At 42.1% G+C, this 22,308-nt stretch overlaps 1 protein-coding gene across 2 annotated transcripts in view; it reads right to left on the bottom strand.

Annotated features, from left to right (window-relative positions):
- The window catches only part of ANK2 (ankyrin 2), a 613,918-nt gene that overhangs the window by 506,823 nt on the left and 84,787 nt on the right, over window positions 1-22,308 (bottom strand). The window contains exon 1 of one of the 2 annotated variants that reach the window (XM_075616795.1): window positions 21,036-21,165. The exons of the other annotated variant lie outside the window; for it this stretch is intronic. The gene's annotated coding sequence lies outside the window, so the exon portion shown is untranslated. Of the gene's footprint in view, window positions 1-21,035; window positions 21,166-22,308 lie in introns of those variants that run through there. 2 annotated transcript variants of the gene reach the window in all.

Consider the following 22,308-nt stretch of genomic DNA (forward strand, 5'->3'; position numbering starts at 1 on the left):
TCTTGATACAGATCTCAAAGTCTCTCAGAAGGAGCTTCAGACCCTCAACCTAGAGAAGGAAGTCTCACGCCAGGAGACTGTCATTCTCAAAACAGATGTGCGTAAATGGAAGGAGGACTGCAAAGGGGCCTTGAATAGTACAGAGACTGAAAAAGGAGAAAATTCAAGATTAAAAAGAGAAAACTTAAAACTGAAAGAAGAAAATTTTCAGTTGACAGACGAAGTCAAGGAAAAGAATGAAAAGCTACACGAGCTTAAGGAAATAAATAGACTTTTGGAAGGTGAGAAGTTTGAAGCAGAGCACCAACTGCAGAACCAACTGCAAGGTCTGCGTACACACCTCGAGAAGGCCGTGGAGAAGCAGCGAACTCTGCAGGAAGAAAATCTGCAGGCTGTTAAAGAAATTCAAGTGCTGCAGGAACGTCTGATGACCCAGTATGTCCCCGCAAAGCAGCATGAGAAACTGAAGGCTACCCTGAGCGTCACCAAAGCATCGCTAGAGGCCAAGCTTAGAACCCAGGTGACCCGGCACAAAAGGGAGCACAAGAAGGTCCAGAAACTAAAACAAGTAACTGTGGCCCGAGCAAAATGTGGAAGCAAGCTCAGAGAAAGCAAAGCGTGCAGATAAATTCCCTGAGAAGAGACTTGCAAGACGCACTCAAAAAACAGGGATCTCTCGCGGATGAGATTACAGTCCTACAAGGACAAGTATTTACCCTGACTAAGCGTCAGTATCCCACAGCCTCAAAAACCCATGAAGACAAGGGTACAGTGAGAGCTGGGAATACCGCTCATCTGAAAGACAAGGTTGCAAAATTTGAACCACCTAAACAAGCACTAGCAAAACCTTCAGCCACCCAACAAGCAACAAAAGAAGGTACACGTGCTGCATCAAAACCAGAAAAATCCTTAGCTGAAAAGATGGGACATTCTCTGGAAGTGGGTGTGGAATTGCAACTTAACCCCAAAGAGGCTGAACTAGTAACCCCATTGAGTGGGAAAAGGGCAGAGAGACAGCTTCAAGAGCGGAAAACTCAAAGGGCTGTTTAGAAACACTCTGCAACTGCTGCCATACAGTATGCCTACAATAAGACGAGCACCCGACGCGAGGGAAATCTCATGACCGCGCACGTAGCAAAAAGACTATACTTAGAAAAAGTCCTCCTCGAGCGACTGAGGAGTGCTGATCTCAAGCACCTTCAGGAGGAGACACGAATAAACTGGAGAAAGGGCTCCAATCCCAGAAGGACTGAGGGTTCTCTTCCTCCATCCACTCTCATTCAAGTCACAGAGATATCTAGAATGAGAGTGGAAGGATGGGCTTTGGCCGTGGCAAGCCCGAGCTTCCCACAAACAGAGGAGGTATGTAACAGGGGAGTTATCCCTGTTCAGTTAATGTACCTCTAATCCAGCAGTGTGGTGGTTAACTGCTGGTAGTCAATTAACAAACACCACCTTCCTGATTAGATGGCTTAGAAAAGCCTGTCTTTTGAGACAGGAAGAGAGACCTCTTATATCTGCTTAATTCATGCTATATGTTTGGGGCTGGGAGACATGCTTATCTAAGGAAGTTGTGAACTGCATAGTATTTCACTAGAAATACTCCCAAGTGAATAGAAGCTTTGTTTACCCCTTGTTTGGATGGTTTCCTGATGTTAAGGAAACAGGCACAATAAAAGGCTTATTTAATTTCACTATAATCAGTCTCCCTTGCATACCTCTGTGAGCGTCCGCCTACATATGGTGTCTGAAGTGGGACGAGAGGTGGTCTTTGAAGTTAGAAAGGACCAGAGATTTGTTCTGTGAATTTTTTTTAATGCTTTTTGCCTACAGTCTGAGCAACGTTAAAAAAAAAAAAAAAAAAATCTCATACAGCAGAGATCAGAGTTAAAGTGATACACACCACTGCACTGCAACTTACAAAACCACAGATGGACTCTTTTCCCCAATCCCAAGAGGAGAGAGAGAGAGAATGCTGAAGCAGGTAAAACCTTATTTGCCTTTCACAATAAAGTGTAATATGGTCATTAAAATAGGGGGTTTGCCTTCCAGCCATAGTCAGGGTTCAAGACGTGAGTTAGCCCTTGAAAGGGATAGTCGTTTGTTATTTTCAAATGTTTAGCTGAAGCAGTGAATACAGATGGTGACCCATGAGCGGTGCTGATTCTGCAAGTAAAGGCTGCCACACCGCATAGGACTACCAGTTGTGAATGGAGTATATGCATAAAAATGTGAAAATTGATGCAAGACTGTGCTGAAGCAGTGGAATTTTCAGTAAACAAGTGCTGAGGGTAAAATTGCCTACTAGAAAAAAAGGAATTGCTGAACTGTGTAAAAGGTATCCCAAAGTGTGAAGAGTGAATGTCATAATACCCAAAGTTGAGACTGAACTCAAACAGAAAATCACATTATTTGGCTGAAGCAGAGAGATTGCACCTAGCAAGTAAATGGTGTAAAGCAAACAGAAGTTTTTACCTAGCAACTACACATTCAGCATATCTAATGAGAGATTACACCTAGCAAGTAAATGGTGTAAAGCAAATAGATGTTTTTACCTAGAAACTGCACATCTTGTATACCTGATAAGAGAAAATGCATGCACAGTACTGCTGATATTGTAAAACTTACCCAAGAAAGAAAAAGTCTACAGAGATGCCTGTGAGAGCTACGACCTCTACAAGCAAAATATGCCCACCTGTAGGACTACCACAATTGGGGGTTCTAGCAAATACAGTGGCAACAGCTGCAATAGCGCCTCCTGAGGTCAGGAAGAAAATTACACCTGATAGCCTAAAAATGGAGGACAAGAAGCAGCGTGCCTGTAATGAACCCTACCCCACGGAAGAGTGGCCCTTCCAGTCCAATAAAGAGGAAGACATCTCTTACGGGGAACCCAAACCGAGTCACACCCACAAAACACCCCAAGAATGGTGGGGGTGCCTGAACTCGGCACGAACCGAAAAGACCGCTCCCTTTGATGACGAATATGATCAGCAGGAGAAAGAGCGGGAGCAGTGCATCACCAAATATTTCCGTCAGCTATTACAGTTGCAAGAAAAGCCGGGTGGATCCAGTGACACTGCTAAAATTTCAAATGAAGATGGAGACCCCAGTATCCCTGAAGGGACGGTGTCATCCAAATCAAAAAGGCGGAAAAAGAAAAGCGGTTCTTCACTTACCGTGGAAGGAACAGACACGTCCTGTGGAGGAAAGGGGGGCCGAGTTGCCCTGCAGCCTAGAGAAAATGGAAAATTCGTCCCGCGGTTAACCGAATATCCAGAGGGCCCAAGGCAGAAGTCGTGTACCCCAAAGAAGTGTCTGTCCGGTGCCAACAGTGAGGAACCCTCAGCCAACCATCCCAGGGAAGCGGAGCCAGAACCAGTGAGTGTCGATCCCTTGACCAGCCCTGAGGATGCCCTGAAAAATGCCAGGCGTGACTGTGATATACTCCGTGAACAATTGAAACAAAAGAAAGATGGTTACGCGGAGCTACTGAAAAATAATGTGAAGCTACAGGAACATGTGGTCGCAATGTACTCTGCAGCCAGGACAGAATTGGACGATCTCAAGACTGAGCTAGATACTGCAAATGCTACTATTTCCGCCATGGATGAAAAGCAGAGCCAATCTGATAAAATGATGACTCAGCTGAAGCAGAAGTATGAGGAGGCACTAAAGCAGATGACAGTCTTTCAGCAAGAGGTTCACACTCTTCGCATAGAGCTGAATGCCTCACAACAGGAGGTCAACAGTGTCCGGACAGAGGTGGACGTATCTCAGAAAGAGTTTCAGACACTCCGCAGAGCACTGGATGCCTCACATCATGAGACCAACAGCTGCCGCACAGATCTGGAAGTTTCCAGAAAGGAACTACACAGTCTCACTGAGGAGCTGGACATATCTAAAGAAACTAATGTCAATCTTGATACAGATCTCAAAGTCTCTCAGAAGGAGCTTCAGACCCTCAACCTAGAGAAGGAAGTCTCACACCAGGAGACTGTCATTCTCAAAGCAGATGTGTGTAAATTGAAGGAGGACTTCAAAGAGGCCCTGAATAGTACAGAGACTGAAAAAGGAGAAAATTCAAGATTAAAAAGAGAAAACTTAAAACTGAAAGAAGAAAATTTTCAGTTGACAGACGAAGTCAAGGAAAAGAATGAAAAGCTACACGAGCTTAAGGAAATAAATAGACTTTTGGAAGGTGAGAAGTTTGAAGCAGAGCACGACTGCAGAACCAACTGCAAGGTCTGCGTACGCACCTCGAGAAGGCCGAGGAGAAGCAGCGAACTCTGCAGGAAGAAAATCTGCAGGCTTTTAAAGAAATTCAAGTGCTGCAGGAACGTCTGATGACCCAGTATGTCCCCGCAAAGCAGCATGAGAAACTGAAGGCTACCCTGAGCGTCACCAAAGCATCGCTAGAGGCCAAGCTTAGAACCCAGGTGACCCGGCACAAAAGGGAGCACAAGAAGGTCCAGAAACTAAAACAAGTAACTGTGGCCTGAGCAAAGAAATTCATAGTGCTTCACAATGCAATAAAAATGTGGAAGCAAGCTCAGAGAAAGCAAAGCGTGCAGATAAATTCCCTGAGAAGAGACTTGCAAGACGCACTCAAAAAACAGGGATCTCTCGCGGATGAGATTACAGTCATACAAGGACAAGTATTGACCCTGACTAAGCATCAGTATCCCACAGCCTCAAAAACCCATGAAGACAAGGGTACAGTGAGAGCTGGGAATACCGCTCATCTGAAAGACAAGGTTGCAAAATTTGAACCACCTAAACAAGCACTAGCAAAACCTTCAGCCACCCAACAGGCAACAAAAGAAGGTACATGTGCTCAATCAAAACCAGAAGAATCCTTAGCTGAAAAGATGGGACATTTTCTGGAAGTGGGTGTGGAATTGCAACTTAACCCCAAAGAGGCTGAACTAGCAACCCCATTGAGTGGGAAAAGGGCAGAGAGACAGCTTCAAGAGCGGAAAACTCAAAGGGCTTTTTGAAACGCTCTTCAACTGCTGCCATACAGTATGCCTACAATAAGACGAGCACCCGACGCGAGGGAAATCTCATGACCGCGCACGTAGCAAAAAGACTATACTTAGAAAAAGTCCTCCTCGAGCGACTGAGGAGTGCTGATCTCAAGCACCTTCAGGAGGAGACACGAATAAACTGGAGAAAGGGCTCCAATCCCAGCAGGACTGAGGGTTCTCTTCCTCCATCCACTCTCATTCAAGTCACAGAGATATCTAGAATGAAAGTTGAAGGATGGGCTTTGGCCGTGGCAAGCCTGAGCTTCCCACAAACAGGGGAGGTATGTAACAGGGGAGTTATCCCTGTTCAGGTAATGTACCTCTAATCCAGCAGTGTGGTGGTTAACTGCTGGTAGTCAATTAACAAACACCACCTGCCTGATTAGATGGCTTAGAAAAGCCTGTCTTTTGAGACAGGAAGAGAGACTCCTAGCTCACACCTGAGCTGAACTTGGAGACAAACAGTCTTGAGCCTTCCCAGAAGAAACAGCAGAGCTGCTTTCAAGACACAGGGGAAACTTCTAAACCTGAATACTGACACACCCTGAGGAAAAGGGAGCTGAACCAGTGACAGAGAAGATTTTCCCTCCAAACCACAAGGAACAGATAAGACTTTCATTTATGAGACTTCTTATATCTGCTTAATTCATGCTATATGTTTGGGGCTGGGAGACATGCTTATCTAAGGGAGTTGTGAACTGCATAGTATTTCACTAGAAATACTCCCAAGTGAATAGAAGCTTTGTTTACCCCTTGTTTGGATGGTTTCCTGATGTTAAGGAAACAGGCGCAATAAAAGGCTTATTTAATTTCACTATAATCAGTCTCCCTTGCATACCTCTGTGAGCGTCCGCCTACAATAGGGTATATGAGAACACCCCATTTGCATATAATTTACAGCTCATTATCACTATCACGTTTTGGAAGGTTTGTCTTAATTTGCTATAGGAGAACCAACTTTGGAAACATTGAGCCAATCAGAGAGGTCGCGTGTGATAGAGCTTGGTGTAAGTGAGTATCATGTGACCAACGCCACCATCGCAACCCGGGCCTAGGTGATTTGCACGGGGCTTTGTGGTGGTGAGCGCCACGGAAATTAACCTTTGTGAGCTATATAGATTTATTTATATTATACACATTTTTAATTATAGTCACCAGAATAAATTATATTGTTATATCTTAATGGCACTATTATTTCTGTGAATTCATTCATTTTCCAATTGAAGCTTATTTACATCAGTATATTTCTATAGTTGGTGCAGCGCAAATCAGTAACACACACAGTCCTTGTGAAGGTTGGAGCTGCACTATCTGTTATAATGCAACCTAGGTTCCTATTCACTGAGCACTTATCACTGCGAGCGCTTCTTTTGTTTGTTTTATATTTGTTTTTTATGATCATCAGTATTTATCATTCATTAAGTATTAATCACATGGCACTTTATTGCACCTTTATTATTTATTTATGTAATCTTGCTATTCATATAGTGTCATCAAGCAAATCCAAAGTGTTGTTGTTACTGATTTATATGATGTAACTGTTAACTTATATCATGTATTTGTTATTCTATAGTGAGCAACCAATCAGATTGGAATTGTGTGTATAGAAGGGCCCTAGTGCGTCTCTCCAGCCAACCCCTGATGAAGCATTACATGTACTGTATAGGGACTGATGAGATGCCTATTCTGGCCCTTCAACTTTGATTTCAGTTTTCCTGCAGATACTGTAGGCACACACAGCAGCACGTCTTGCTAAAATTCGTACTGTCTAAGTGCATCCCTTCTGAAAATTACACAAGTAAAACAATATAAGCAAGTGTGCCACAGTTTTGGAATTGCGATTTATAATTCACTGCACTGTGAGTAGGCATTTTATAGGAGCCACGGCTCTGGATACTCACTCATTAACCAAGCCACCTACACTTAGATATTTTTTCTTCTTTTTGTTCACTCTGTCCCATGCTCCCCCTGGACTTGGAAGAACATTTGTTTTACTGGTAACATGACCAGCCAAAATGTTTTTTTCCTGCCCAGTAATCTAGGAGCAGATTCTTTCTCTACAACTTATGGAAATGCTTGGTTACAAGCATATATTGTACTGATTTCTGCCTTCAGTTCTTACCAACTAATAGTACATACATTCTAACATTCTGACATTTAACCCTAAGCAGACACCTTTTACTTCTGTCTTGGTCGCCTGTTGGCACTGTAGGTTGATCACATACTGTATCTACCAAAGTACACGTAGAACAGTTTTCACTGCTATATGATTTTCATCCCCATTGAATAGTTATGGCAATGTCACATTCAGCTCTGCAGCTCTGAAGTGGTTAAAGTCTTGTGATATTTAAGTGGTTTAAGTCTTGTAAGTGCATCCAAAGCCAAGGTACAAAAAGGATGTTTTTGCTGTGGTTTTCTATACTGGAAACCTTAATTGGTCTCAGTCCATTACAGTAACTTTTAGATGCATATTGACTTTCTTTTTCTTTGGAATAAAAAAAAATGATACAGTACATTGGGCTTTGTTCTGTAAGCAGCACACAAACTATACAATAATATGCACTTAAATAAAGAGAAGGAACAGTTGTCGACATAAAACACATCAAAGTCCTTTTCAATTCTCAAATTATTGTCTCTTGATGATGACTTTAGGATACAAAATGTCAGCAACAGTTAATGGCAGCTGTAAAGCAGCACGCTTCCACGTATGTCAGTCAGACAGTGTGTGTTGCAATGACAACTCACTTCTTCACTGCCGCATGACATAGCGGCAACGTCTTGAGGTCCGGCTCGCCAGGGACCCGTCATGGACTTGGTGTTCCTTTGCTAGAGAGAGTCCTGCTCAGGGATCCGGCCGGGTCGGGAAACGTGACTCCTGCCTTTCCCTTCTGTGTCGGTCAATGACACTGCGATCACGTGATCGTCGAGGAGCGGTCACGTGATCGCAATGTGCCAGAAGGGCTGTGGCCCTCTGGTGCCGCAGCCCCCCGGCCCTCAAAGGGTTAAAGAAAAATACAACTTCCATAATTAATTAGGCGTTTTAAGATGACAAATATACGTAGCAGATGGTAAGAAGATACCTTGCCGTGCAGTTGTGAATAAAGATGTTTTCAAACACAATCACCTACCTGCTGAGTACACTGCTCTTGATTAGTCATATAATAAAGCAATTTTCCAATGTTAAGAATATGGCCCATATTAACTAATTTGCGTTGCTCCTTAAGACAACTTTCAGTGCTAGAAGACATTGACGGTCTATTTATTTGAATTCATTAAGGGAATGGTTTACAAGGTGTATGGTCTGAGGAAAGCACAATTGGGTTCTGAAAGGTTACGCTTGTACCTGTTCTGATGTTATAAATACGAGTGTAAGTTTGTTTCATTACAAGGTTCCTGTGTGCGTCCTCCATTACAAAGTATTCAGTGATTTACCTTTGTGTCACTTGACTAGCACTGTGTAGTAAATATGGGCCTATATCTTAGTAAGTAAGTAAAGTATGGATTGAGAGCCCGAGATAAGACTCATGAGGGAGAAAAGACATTTAGAAGTTGTTTTACATGTTGCATATCTCTATGCAAGGCCAGCTAACACACATGGACTGCAATGTTATGTGAATAACAATTGTGTTCCATGAACAATATAAATGTAAGAGTCGTGTTACCTGTTCCTGTTAGACCTCTCACTCTGAAGCCAAGTTCAGATTTCCTCAAGATAGCCCAAATCCTGTGTTATCTGCCTCCCAATTATGCAATGCAAGTCCAAAAGCAAAACTGCCCTAATGCATGAATGATGCATGCCTTAAACTACATGCATATACAGTATTTAAACATACAGATATAGGAAAGGTTATTGCACCGGTCGGTACGCTATGGTGGGATTACATAGTTGCATAGTAGATGAGGTTGAAAAAAAGACAGGTCTATAACCCTTATAAGTCTCCCCCCCCCCCCTCCAATCTCAGATAGGGTCTCCTTGGGAATCTAGTGCTCAGGCTACGTGTCTTTGTGTGGTGCACACCTGCTGGCAACACGGGGCCCTGAGTCTCCCGCGATGACATGGGGGAGAAAGGACAGGTTTCTGGGGTTGTGCCTCCGTCTCATCTACAGGTGCAGCGCCTCCATCTCATGCAGCCCCCCGCTGTATGGGGTGAAGTATCTACAAGAGAATTCCTTCCCCTCCTCCCAATACACTTTACTCTCAAGCAGGAGTATAGGTAAAAGTGCAAGGTCTTTATTGGTCTTCTCTATTCAGCAGCCAGATCACACTGCAGGCTGTCTTCCTCCAGGATGTCTCTGAACTCACTCCCGGCCTAGGGCACCGAGAGTGGGTCCACTCTTCCCCTATCCAGGATAGGAGGTATGGGGTGCACCCTCTCACTCCTCGTAGGGAGGCCTCAAGCCTGCCAGCTTGGTCTGTGTCACCCTTGTCCCTCTCAGTCTGGGGACAGACTCTCTAAATAGAAAGTGGAAGTACACTAAGTAGCTCCAACAGGCACCACCCCTGTGTCTTCTGATTGGACACAGAGCCTGATGACACTGCCTTCACCGACTCACTGCACTGCCTGAAGTGGGGAAAACCCATGATTGCTCCTGGCACCTGCCCTTACACAGGGATTACCGCCAGGAGGAGGGCAGACCTATAGCCCAAACCACACAGGGCTACATGTCCATCAAGTTCAATCTATGTTACATTTAGACAACAGATACTTTATCCTATATCCATACTTACAGTATATTGATCCAGAGGAAGGCAAACAAAAACCCCAGTGATATATCATCCAATCATATTTCATATGGCGAAACATAAATTCCTTCCCGACTCCAAGAAGTGGCATGTATACTTATTTGGTATATCCCTGTATACCTTTCCTTTCTAAAAAGATGTCCAACTTTTTTTGAACAAATCTATTGTATCTGTCATCACAGTCTCCATGGGTAATGAATTCCACATTTTAACTGCCCTTACTGTAAATAACCCTTTTCTTTGTTGCTGGTGAAATCTCCTTTCCTCCAACCTTAGGGGATGCTCCCGAGTCCTTAGTACTGCCCGTGGGATGAATAGTTATTGTGAAAGCTCCTTGCACGGTCCCCGAATATATTTGTATATAGTTATCATATCCCCCCTTAGACGCCTCTTTAGTAATTTAAATAAATCTAATTTAGCTAGCCTCTCATTATAAGTCAGATAAGGATGTTCTGTGATATCCGAGTTATCACTGTCTTAGAAACCTATGGAAAATCTGTGATATTCTGCGTTATAACGCAATGTTCTGCATTGGCAGCAGGTGCAATAATCTTTGCTACAGCTGTATGGAGGAAGTCATATAAACAGTTATTGACGTACAATTGCTTTAGGCTGTAAAAACGTATATCTTTCACAAGTAGAACAGGTGATAATAGTGAAAGGGTGTGACTTTTGTACTTTAACTCACTCCTTTATCACAATATTGTTCAGATACGTATAAAGCTTTGCTCATGGAATAGGAGGTTAAGTACAGGCATACCCCGGTTTAAGGACACTCACTTTAAGTACACTTGCGAGTAAGTACATATCGCTCAATAGGTAAACGGTAGCTCACGCATGCGCCTGTCAGCACGTCCTGAACAGCAATACCGTCTCCCTACCTGTACCGAAGCTGTGCGCAAGCGGGGAGACTATAGAGCCTGTTACACATGTGTTATTTACATCAGTTATGCACGTATATGACGATTGCAGTACAGTACATGCATCGATCAGTGGAAAAAGGTAGTGCTTCATTTTAAGTGCATTTTCACTTTACATACATGCTCCGGTCCCATTGCGTATGTTAATGCGGGGTATGCCTGTAATTGCTTGGTTCACCCTTGAATTCTTTTTTTCCCCATCATTTTGTTTAAAAGGGTTTCATAAACATACATATTTCTATTATATCGGTGTATATAGTAACAAAGTACATACAAACAGAAATTATTGTACAAAATATATATAACAGAAAAAATGTCACTACATATATGAGTGAATGTATAACCATACACAACACTCGATTAATACAATCTCCCCCCCCTTTTTTTAATAGATAGAAAATGATAGTTTGAGAGAAAAGATAGAGGAAAAGAAGGAAAGAAGGAAGTAGGAAAGAGTGAATGAGTGGGGGGAAGGAAAGGAGAGTATGAAGTATGGAGGGGGGGGTGTGGGTGGTCATAATGGGTGATGAAGAGATTTCAATGGATGAAATTTCGGATGGAGAAAAGGGAGGTAGAACCATCCTCTTGTGGCTCAATCACCCTTTAATTCTAATAGTGTGACTTATTCCACTGGTTAAATTAACATCAATGCCAGAAGTATTGATACTTCTTACTGGTAACATGACCAACAAATGTTTCCTTCCTATAAAGAGTAACATAGGAGCAGATTATTACTTAATATTGTGATTGTCAGTGAAGCCGATAGCACCTAGGGGGAAAAAAGGCGAAAGGAAAATCAATTAAAACCTAGTCTAAACTATGCCAAGATTCTCCAGGGATCGAAAGAAAATCAATGCTAAAATCTTGGACAGTTTTATAAAGTAATCTGGTTTGGGAAGGCTAATTTTAACCAAAAGTAAACCAACTACTGTGTAATTACCCTCAGCTGATCATGAGAGAATTCTCTACAATTCCAACTCTGCGTATAATATAGGATTCAAGCAGTCAAAATTGTGCTTCTCTGTTTCTTATTAGACAGACAAATATAATAATGTACCTGCATATGAACAAAGAGGAGTTCATATGGTCTGAGAAAACATACGTGCGACAACTGTATCATGTATACACAATTACTTATATGCATATAAGGATTCATTATGGCAATTATTCTTGAAGCGTAACTATGATTCTGAAGGACCATAAATGCACAACACAACACAGTGAATATGCATCTATTTCCCTCTCATTTAATACAATCCTTAACAAAGGCCATGTTGACCATTGGTGGGAAACGGGCATCCCGGGGGCCACGTGCAGCCATCAGGTGGTTCATCTGGGGTCCACAACCTCTGGTCAACCCAGCAGCCTACTCTCCCTTTCTCCTCTGTACAGAGGGAGTGGAGATGTTGCTGACATGGATCGTAGCTTCTCCCCACTCCCTCAGCTGCTTAATAACAGTGTGCGGATAAATACTGTACTGTCCCGCTGCTCTCCTGTGATACTCTCTAGTTCCCAGTGTAAGAAGAGAAGCGGGCAGTATGTACTCTGCACTATATTTATATGTGGCTAATGTCCGACCCTTGACATAGCACTGAAAGCACTTACAGTACAGCACATTAACTAGGGTTCAATGACTCACGAGTTTCAAAAACGTCTATAACATATTCACATTCTTTATCACAAGAATATATTTGACATTATTATCATTATTATTTCTGAATAATAAAAAATGGAGTTAGGCTTATTCTAGACCACAGCATATGAGTTATAGTCACTTAGCTGCTCCTGCAAATTACAGTATGGCCGAGTCCAATGGCTCCACTCTGCTTTAGTATTACATCCATAAGTATGCAAGTCACGGCAATGTATTAAGGTATTAGCTCTGATTATAAATCATAACCGCTTAGTATTGACATCTGAAATGCAGGATATTCAGGTATGTGCTGACAATGTCAAAGGAGAGAAATTCGGATGGGACAGGAAGCTTTTACATTTATAGAAGCACTGGAGATGTCAATTATGCCTGATGTTCAAACCTTCCCCCATCAAATGTTTATTTGTCATTCAGGTGCCTTATTACAAGAAGACAAATTGATAGGCACATTTTGTATGCAAGGGGAGTGTAGGATTGGAAGAGGATTGTTCACCAAATGCTGTTAGTCCTCTTTTAACATCCATTGTAATGAATGGACTTCAAGGTTCACTTTGAATAAAGTACTAACCATGCTCATAGTATCATAGTGCAGTGGAACTGTCAAAATCCTAGCAGAGCTGTAGGGGACTTAGTGACTTAATTTATTCTAGGGTGTATAAGCTGTAACTATGTATAACTCTGTATACCCTTATTCAGAGGCGGCGCTACGGTATGAGTGGACTAAGCAGCTGCGTGGGTACCCCACTGGTAAGGGGGCCCCATATACTACCTAACTCCATCTCTAATCGCTGCGGCAGGCTCTCAGAATTAGGCTGCGAGTCGCGCTGTTGCCTTCGGATTACACGTACCTGTTCAGAGGGACAGCGGCTGTGCAGGATGATGGAATAGAAATCAAGCTTTGTGCCCCCCGCAGTTAGTGAGTGTGGCTCCCAAAACGTTTTACACTTAGGGCCCCCAGAAACCTAGAGCTGCCACGGTCTTTAATTAGACTAGTGATAGCCATCATACATTTTAAGGCAGCAGTCCAAGCTGCCGTTCCCCCCCTCCGCCCCCTCACCCCATTTAATATGTGCATCAATACAATCCACACAATTATAAGTAATTAGCTAAGTTGCCGATAGATCCGTTCTCCTGTGATTGATCAGCGAAGATTCGACTCGGGGGTTCACTAAATGGCTGTCAGTGCAGCAGAAGAGGACCCAAGATGCAAAATGATGTGCAGAAGATCATGTGACCAGGCATTCACTACATACAATTAGTACACTGCTAGAGAGAGAAAAGGGGTGTGCCAGAGCCTATTTCAGAAGAGGAAGGGGATGTAACTTTGTGAATGGTTGATACAGAAACAAAAAATGCTTGTTACATTATAATACATTAAAAATGTAATTTCGAGTTGTTTAAAAAAAATGCTACAAGTATTTTCTCATAGTACAGAACTGATTAATTTTTTTTAAACACACATAGGATATTGCTTGGTCTGCAGCTTTAAGAAGCACTTGTAGCCCTAAACTTCCCATCATCAGGGTTAACTACATTTTAAATACACCAAGAATAAAGTGCCAGTGTAAGATTTTGACATCAGCAATAAATGCATAGTTTTCGTATTAAAAATTATCTATCTGATTAAATGTTGAAAACTTGCAGGTGAGTATTGGATTTGCTGCTGTTTTTCCATGTCACATTGATGGCGTCATTAAATTGATACTTTGTTACTATATTTTGTGGCAGTGCGTACCCCAAATATACGGCCATAGTCACCTTAATACAGCCTTTCTGAACACTTCCAACATCCAAAATGATCCTCGTATCCCAGTGAGCCCCACTGACCTATAGCATCTCTGAGAGAAAATGATGTAACCTAATCCATTAATGGAAATGCCACAATCTTACTAAGTATTCTGTCACAGTCCTTAATCAAGTTAGGAAGTTCATTCTTTTTTGTAGTCCAAGCCTATTTTATTACGGCTTTAATTCTTATCTGAGGATATGAGGGACATAAACACAGGTGATTTATATATTTCCATTGTTGATTTACACAATCTGCTATTCTAAAAAACATGCAGAGTTACCAAGCGATATTCAGCTGGTTTAGGATGTGCTAGGTAGCAGACGTATGAGAAATATAATGTACTTATTATTTGTGATGATATTTATAATATATAACAGGCGCAAAGGATTTACAATATCATTTTAATTCCATAGCATGTTATACATTATTGTAGCTCTGCTTTATCTAATATTTTGTTTACTAGGCATCCCTATGATTAATTATTGAAGTCACAATTTTACGTTTGTATATACAGAGGTGCGCCGACGAGTGTTCTAAAACTTGCCTTGGCAAATCTGGGGCTATCACCAACAAGACCCAGGTACATGCTGGGTACATGCTGGGTACATGCTGCAACATTTCAGTGACATTTCTGCAGAGACTAATGGCCCATCGGATTAACACAGCAGGGGTCCCTGGCAGTCCCATTCAAACTGAATGGGAATGCCAGGGACCCCCGCTGTTAATCCGACGGGTCATTAGTCTGTCTGCAGAAATGTCAGTGAAATGTTGCAGCATGTACCCAGCATGTACCCAGCATGTACCTGGGTCTTGTTGGTGGTTACCCCAGATTTGTTTTAGAATACTCGTCAGCGCTACAGTATTGATATAGAGCCACCAAGGTACACTACACATCGCTTTACAAATGAGACAATGCAATGATTTAGAGTACAAGTGCCACAAAGATACACTCAAGCAGCAGAAAGGAAATTCCTACCTCGGAGAGCTTACAATCTAAGTGGTATGTTAGGAGACTTACATACACAATAGGTAGGATGTCACACTGAAAATGGCCATGCTTCAATACAATGTATTATGTGGTATAACCACATCATTCTAACCCTAGCAACCCGTCAAATAAACCTTTTCGAACATCGCTACAAATTCTAACGTCTTCTAACCTCTCCAAAACTTTATAGGATTAGGATTTGAAGCAGGGGGTCTTCGGAGCTGAACCACATTGATTTCAGCTTTGGGAAAACACCCTGCTTCCTGAGATGCTTGCCTCTAAAGGGGCTGCCAGTAGCTGCTCCGACAGGGCACAGGAAATGCCTGGTTAAAGGTCCCTCGTACCGCCGGCCAATAGGAAGTCACAACGTCATCCTTTGTGGCTTCATATCGGCTCGCGAGACCTTTAAAATAGCACTGAGATACCAGCATCACCTTCAGATGTAAGTATCTCAGGGAGCAGGGAGTCCCCAGAGCTGAAATCAAACACAGTTCATCTCTGGAGACCACCTGTTTCACACCTGGGGATATATATCTCGTTTTTAAAGGCAAACCTCCTTTAAGGCAAGGCAGATGAGGCTCTCTGCAGTGGAAATGTTTTAACTTATATTTACTCTGAGGAGCAGGCATCCTGGAGACCCTGAATCAATTTAAAATACTTGGTATGGTTACACAGTGAAATGTGTTGGGGGGGTGAAGAAGGATAAAAACTCCAGTTGCTTTACAATTTGCAATTATTTCACAATGTGTTAGCAAACCACAGACAACTGAAGCATGTGCTAAGTTATAAGCTCTCTGTGTTTGCACTTTTCAATTTCTTTTTAGAATCCATATGCTATGCATTCAATCAGTAAGCAGTAAAGTCATTACGTGTACAAGAAAGTAAACAGTATACTATGCATTAAATCAATATGCAGTAAATCATTACTTCTATTACAGGAAAGAGGATCCGTATTGTATAACAATAGAAAACTGGTTTGGACACACCATATAGAAGCAAGAAATGTAAGTGCTTAACATTTAAGTCGATCTTGGATCTTCACCAGAATAAAAATGATAAAGATCGAGTAAGTGCATGACTGATTAATGTCCAATAAGATTGAAACATCAGCACTTTTGTTTCAAGGAATGTAGCCTCAAAGACCAGTGATGTTAAAACTTGTTTTGGTTAAGGAACCCTATAATTATTTTGTGAAACTCTGCGGAACCCAACCCTCTCTAATAGCGCGTCTGAGATCAAAAGAATTGCAAGGAACCCCAACCCTCTCTAATAGCGCGTCTGAGATCAAAAGAATTGCAAGGAACCCCAACCCTCTCTAATAGCACGTCTGAGATCATATGCATTGTAAGGAACCCCAACCCTCTCTAATTGCACGTCTGAGATCATATGCATTGTAAAAAAACCCAGGCCACTCTAATTGCAGGTCTGAGATCATATGCATTGTAAGGAACCCCAGGCCACTCTAATAGTGTGTCTGAAATCAGATGCATTGTAAAGAAGCCCAACCCTCTCTAATTGCGCGTCTAAGGAACCCCAACCATCTCTGATAGTGTGTCTGAGATCAGATGCATTGTCAATTCTTCTGTATTTCGCACAATTTACAAATGACTTGAAAATTGCAGAGAACCCTTTAGGGGTGCCAGGGAACCCTTGTTGAAAAACACGGGTCCAAAGCATTCTGTTTTCACAGGTTTTCAAAGCCACCTGCTGTTGTCTGGAGGAGCCGACAATCTTCATTACCAACTATATTTTCTAAATAAAATGGTATCATCTTTGATATATACATTTTATAGTTTCACAATGCTAAAAAGGTAAAACACGGATATTGCAAGAGTTTTGTGGCATAAAAAAGAAAGTTAATCATGATTGTATAAAATATAGGACCCCATCTAATTGCTACATGATCCCAATGTGTGTTTCCTTAAATGGAGTACCAGATTGCTGCATTAGCGCGCAATAGCATTTAAGGAATGCCTCTGAGTTTTTGGCAATGTTGTTTTCTCAGTGGCACCATACTGTCTTTCATAAACAGGCCACTGTGGAATACCTAAATAAAATGCTAGATATGCTTTGTTTTATCATGCTAACTTCCTGGCTTTGATAAACAGTAGCATCTGGCCGTTGAGTGGGTTGACATGTACCATAGTCAAACTCGTAACTTTAGACTCCTTCAGGCATTTTTGTGAGTGGGCTAAATGCCCAGTGTGTTACAATAACCCAGAAAAGCTTTTGGCTCCAACAGTGATTATATTAGCATTAACTTATATCTTATATCTGATGCTTTATTTATGACTAAAGATATCGTTTAGTCCTATGTGCTAAAAAGGGACCACAAATAAGCAAATATAACAAATTATATTGCACCAAAGTGCAACGTGAGATATAGTGTATATGTAAGAAACAAAATAAATATACCACAGCAAAATAGGAAAAAGAAAATGTAAATGTACAGCAGCAATTACACTTCCTTCTGTAATGATATTGAGTATGCATTGGAAATTCATCAACTTATTTGACCATGGCTAGTGATAAAATTAACTTCCTCCCATTGTATCAAACTAATATTGGTGACAGTGCTTAGAGTTAAAGTGCTGTTAGCATCCATAGCAACTACTACAGTCTGCCAAACACACAGCACAGTATCCAGTCCCTATGTGGGAGTTATTCAGACCAGAGAAAGCATTCTTAGCACAGCATGATTACATTACAAGTACAATCCACAAGTGGCAATTTCCTGCAATGTATTCATGTGGCATCCACTGCTCAAGCATTGTGCCAGGCTGCATTACCCACAGAGCACTAGGATAAGCTGATTGCTGCAAACTAATCAAGTAATCCTCTATTACTACAAGCAGGATTTAATATAGGGTTTAGTTCTCCTTTACCCTACTAGTAAGAATGGTGAATTCATGATAGGACTGTATTAATGACAGCTTACATGAAATTGAATTAATCAGCTGCTTATTTCTGAGCAGAATGGGATGTTATATTAATCTATACACTGAAACATTTGTTAGAAATAATATTTGGCCTATTTATCTGTGTAGTGGAAGTGCTGTGTGCTGGGTGATAATGGTGAAAGGCGGTGTTGCAGACCTGTCCAAGACATGCAAATGAGCATACAGTAATATTTCAAATGAAATAGCTACGGCATTGATAAAAGAAGGGGTTTGGAACAAATACATATCCCATTAGTTGTCATGGTTAGCCGCTTCCACTTATTTTATACGTGAAAATACATTACACCAATGTCAACAGTTTCTCTATTTTCACCTACAGTACAGGTACATTAGTCATTTCAAATGCAAGCATTACTTGAGTTTTTTTTTTTTTTTTAAAGGAAATGTTGAAACTAAATTTTAATGTGAAATGGGTTCAGTCCTCTACTATCTATAATACAAATTCATATGATACCTTATATATGAAAAAAGATCCAATGTTAATCAAAACCCTTAAGCAAGAGACTTGGTTAATCTTAAATGATTTCATGGTTTGAATGTATTGTGTTTATAAAAATAAACCCGGTCTCTAGATTTATTTCATGCGCTGCACAAACAGTAAATATACAGGTACTATTTACAAAAATGCTTGGATACATTTATTGAGATACCTTCAGACGCCTCATTTTGAGTAACAAAGGGTGGGTCATTTCTTCCATGTAGTAAAGCAACACAGGAAGGAGAGAGGTGGTATACTGGTGGTATACTGGTGGTATGAAACATTTTATTGGAACAACCGATAGTTGATATGATACAAGTGTTCAACCCCGTCTCGGTTCTTCATTATTGTTTCAGCAAGTTTTGGACACTTGCTATCCCTTTCATTTTTTGTCTGGATCCTCTAAATATTATAATTCAACTTGATAAAGAGTTTCGAAAGATTACATTGAAATAAGCAAAACCAAGGCAGATGGTACTATCAAAGCAGCCTGCAAACTAAAATGGAAATATATATATATATATATATATATATATATATATATACACACATACTGTATATACACACTGTATCAACACATCCTCGGACTCGATGAACTTCATTACTGCTCTATAAAAAATAATACTAAGAAAACACTTAGAAATACCACCTTTGTAATAAGTTGGTAAACATTTTAAGCAACAAATTAAGGACAATTTCATTCAACGTGTGCTATAGCCCAGGGTGGGGCATTGTCAGTGGCAGACGTAGGGAAGGCCTCTCCCTTCTCCTCACGCGTTTATCTCACTCTTTCTCTTTTCCCTCTGCCTCCTTCCCTGTACTCTAATCTCTCATTTCTTCTGTTACCTCTTTCTCTCCCTTCCCCAGGCCCTCTTTCTCTCCTTTATCCCCTTGTCAACCTTTCATATGTACCATCTTCTCTTTCTCTTGTCATCCCATTTCTTCCCCACGTCCAATTTTCTTTCTCCCTTGTCTCCTTCCTCTCTCCCATTTGCCATCTTCCCTCGCTCCTCCGTTCGTCTTAGGCTGAGTCCCCACTGGCGCTGAGTGCGCTCATGCTTGGAGAGCGCTCCAAGCATGAGCGTCGGGTGTCCTGCATGTACGCGCCTGCGCGGTGGAGGGGGGCATTGCGGGTAGTTGAGCGCGCGGGTAAGTAGTTTTTTGTTTACTTAAACGGTGAGCGCGGATGAGCGTATGTGCGCGCGCTACAGCGTGAGCGGGGACTTACATATAGCTATATATGTAAGTAACCGCCGCAAGCGCCGCCCGCTCAGCGCTAGCGGGGACGCAGCCTTACTCTCCTGTACCTCTCTTCTCCCGCTTTTTGCCCTCGCTACATCACTTCCAAGTTGTGATACCTTTTATTTGACACACAAATAAGGATGTAACATATATAACTAAACAGGACCACACATGCATTCCTTCAATAATATATCCTATATCGTTTTTAAAAAGGTACGTAAAGTGGTGTTTGTATTTGTAAAAGCATTTATATTTACTTCTAGGCATAGTATGTAAAGGCTGTTACAGTCTTCAGGGTAATGACTTTACTAAGGTATAGGTAGCACGGATTAGAGCTGGAATACAGACTTTGAATAGTTATTGTACAAGCCCTTTGATTATTAACCCGTGTCACTGGGATAATAAATAAAACAGTCCTAAATAAACCAGTCTATGTTGCAAGAAGATAGAGTAGGGTGTGGCAGCTCTGGGTCAGACATGCATTGCACTGTCTGGGACCACACATTATAAACAGTACTTACTGCTGCTGCCGCGCTCACCATAGAAATATACAGAGAACAACTGATATACATGCATGTCTTGCTTTGTATTTACAACTCTGAAACTCTAATGCATTAAGATCTCTCTCTCTCTCTCTAACTCTCTTTTATATATGTGTGTGTGTGTGTTCTCAACTTTACAGTCTGTTTATTAACCTGCTGTCCCCTCTGGCAACCAAGAGGTTAAGCTGATCGGTGCGAAGGCAACCCCTTATCTGCGAAGGAACAATCTGTACCATGGCAACGTGATCTGTAGCATATCTAATTTATGGAAGTATTATTGTTCCGGTAGCATCTTATTTATTTTTTTTAGAGGGGATCCAGATACATTGTGCACCTCAAAATACAATACTTCACAACTGTTCCAACCCGCATCAGACATCAGTAAACCAGAGTATAAAGCAGGTGAAAAAACAACAACAACAAAAAACATAATCAAGCCTGCAATGTATTTGTCCCCTGGCATTGGTTTACAGAAAAACTGTAGGTGACAGGGATCAGCAGAAAACAGATATATACTGTGTAATCCATTTACAAAGTACAAGATAATGTGCAGACACACACACACTCACACACACACACACACTACGTGCTGGGGAGGATTAGATGCACAAAGTCTCGCTGGGGCATATGAATGCAGCATATCAAAGGCTTTTACACTGGGTAAAACAGAAAGTAGCCTGGCACTTACTAGGCACAAATGTGTGTGTGTCTGGATTCTTCCTAGACAAGAAGCGGACAGCAGCTCCAGAGGGGTGCAGAGGCAGCAGCTAGAATGTGATCCGGTGCTTGCAGCCCCTGCTCATCCATGTGCTGTTAATGCAGCTGCCACTGCCCAGCCTATCCCGCACTGATGTCACATCACCAGGCAGCAGCCAATCAGAAGCCACGGCTGCCCCGGCCACGCCCACCCCGGGCTCGCATTCTGACAGATGCAGCAGTAGCAGCTTCATTACAGGGATGCTTATTATCTTATTTGGTATCAGGTTCCTTACTCCTCAGCCAGGCTGAAGGGGTCATGGATTATCGGGTTGTTGCACTCGCAGTGTTTTTTTTTCTAACAAGCGTAGATGAGCTCAGAGTAAGGGGGAGGTGTAGAAAGTAAAGAGAAGTACTGAGTGTCTCAAATTTTTTTGTCAAAAACGGCATCAAGTGACAGTGCGAGACAAGCTGCTCCTGGTTCTGAGTATTTTATTCCTCAAAGCAGGTGCTGGGAAAGCTCCCTTTATCTCTGACTACTTCAATGCTTAATTCAGGGCCGCCAACAGAAATCATGGGGCACAGGGCAAAGGAAAGGAGCAGTAAGCGCACCTACCACGAAATTGTTTTTTTAGCGCGCAACTTTTACTTAACTGTTTTCTTGTTATTGTTAATACGAAAAAAAACATTACAATGTAATCTGTTTATTTTAATATTTTCAACAAAAGACAAAGATACCCAAAGCTACATCCAATGTGACAAAAAGCCTGGGGGGATTCAGTATGGGGCTGGGCGGGGGGGTTAAATAGGGGCCGGGGGGTTAAATATGGCCCTGGGGTGGGAATAAATATGGTCCAAGGGGGTAATAAAAATGGGCCTGGGTTGTTAAATATGGGCCTGGGGGCTATATAAACACATGTATATTGGCAGGGTTGCAGAACTGTCTAAGGCCTCGGGCATGGTCAGCGCTTATGCGCTGACCCGTGCTGAGGCGCGCTGCTGCTCGGCACTGAGCCCCTGCAGCCGCAATGAGAGCGGCTTTAGTAGGGGCTCGCGTACGAAGCGCGCGTAAGCGTAAGTCTTAGAAATTTTTTAAATTCAAGCGCTTCAAGGGAGCGCAGGGCTGGTCACGTGAGCGGTTCGCCCAATGAGGGCGAACCAGCTCCGTGATGTCACAGCCCCCCCCCCTGACACGCCCCCGGACGGCGCGCGGTCTAAGGCCAGGGCAAGCACCCGCTTTCCCTCAGCCTCAGCGCGCCTCCGCC

This window comes from Ascaphus truei, chromosome 1 (assembly GCF_040206685.1).
Source record: "Ascaphus truei isolate aAscTru1 chromosome 1, aAscTru1.hap1, whole genome shotgun sequence".
NCBI lineage: Eukaryota > Metazoa > Chordata > Amphibia > Anura > Ascaphidae > Ascaphus > Ascaphus truei.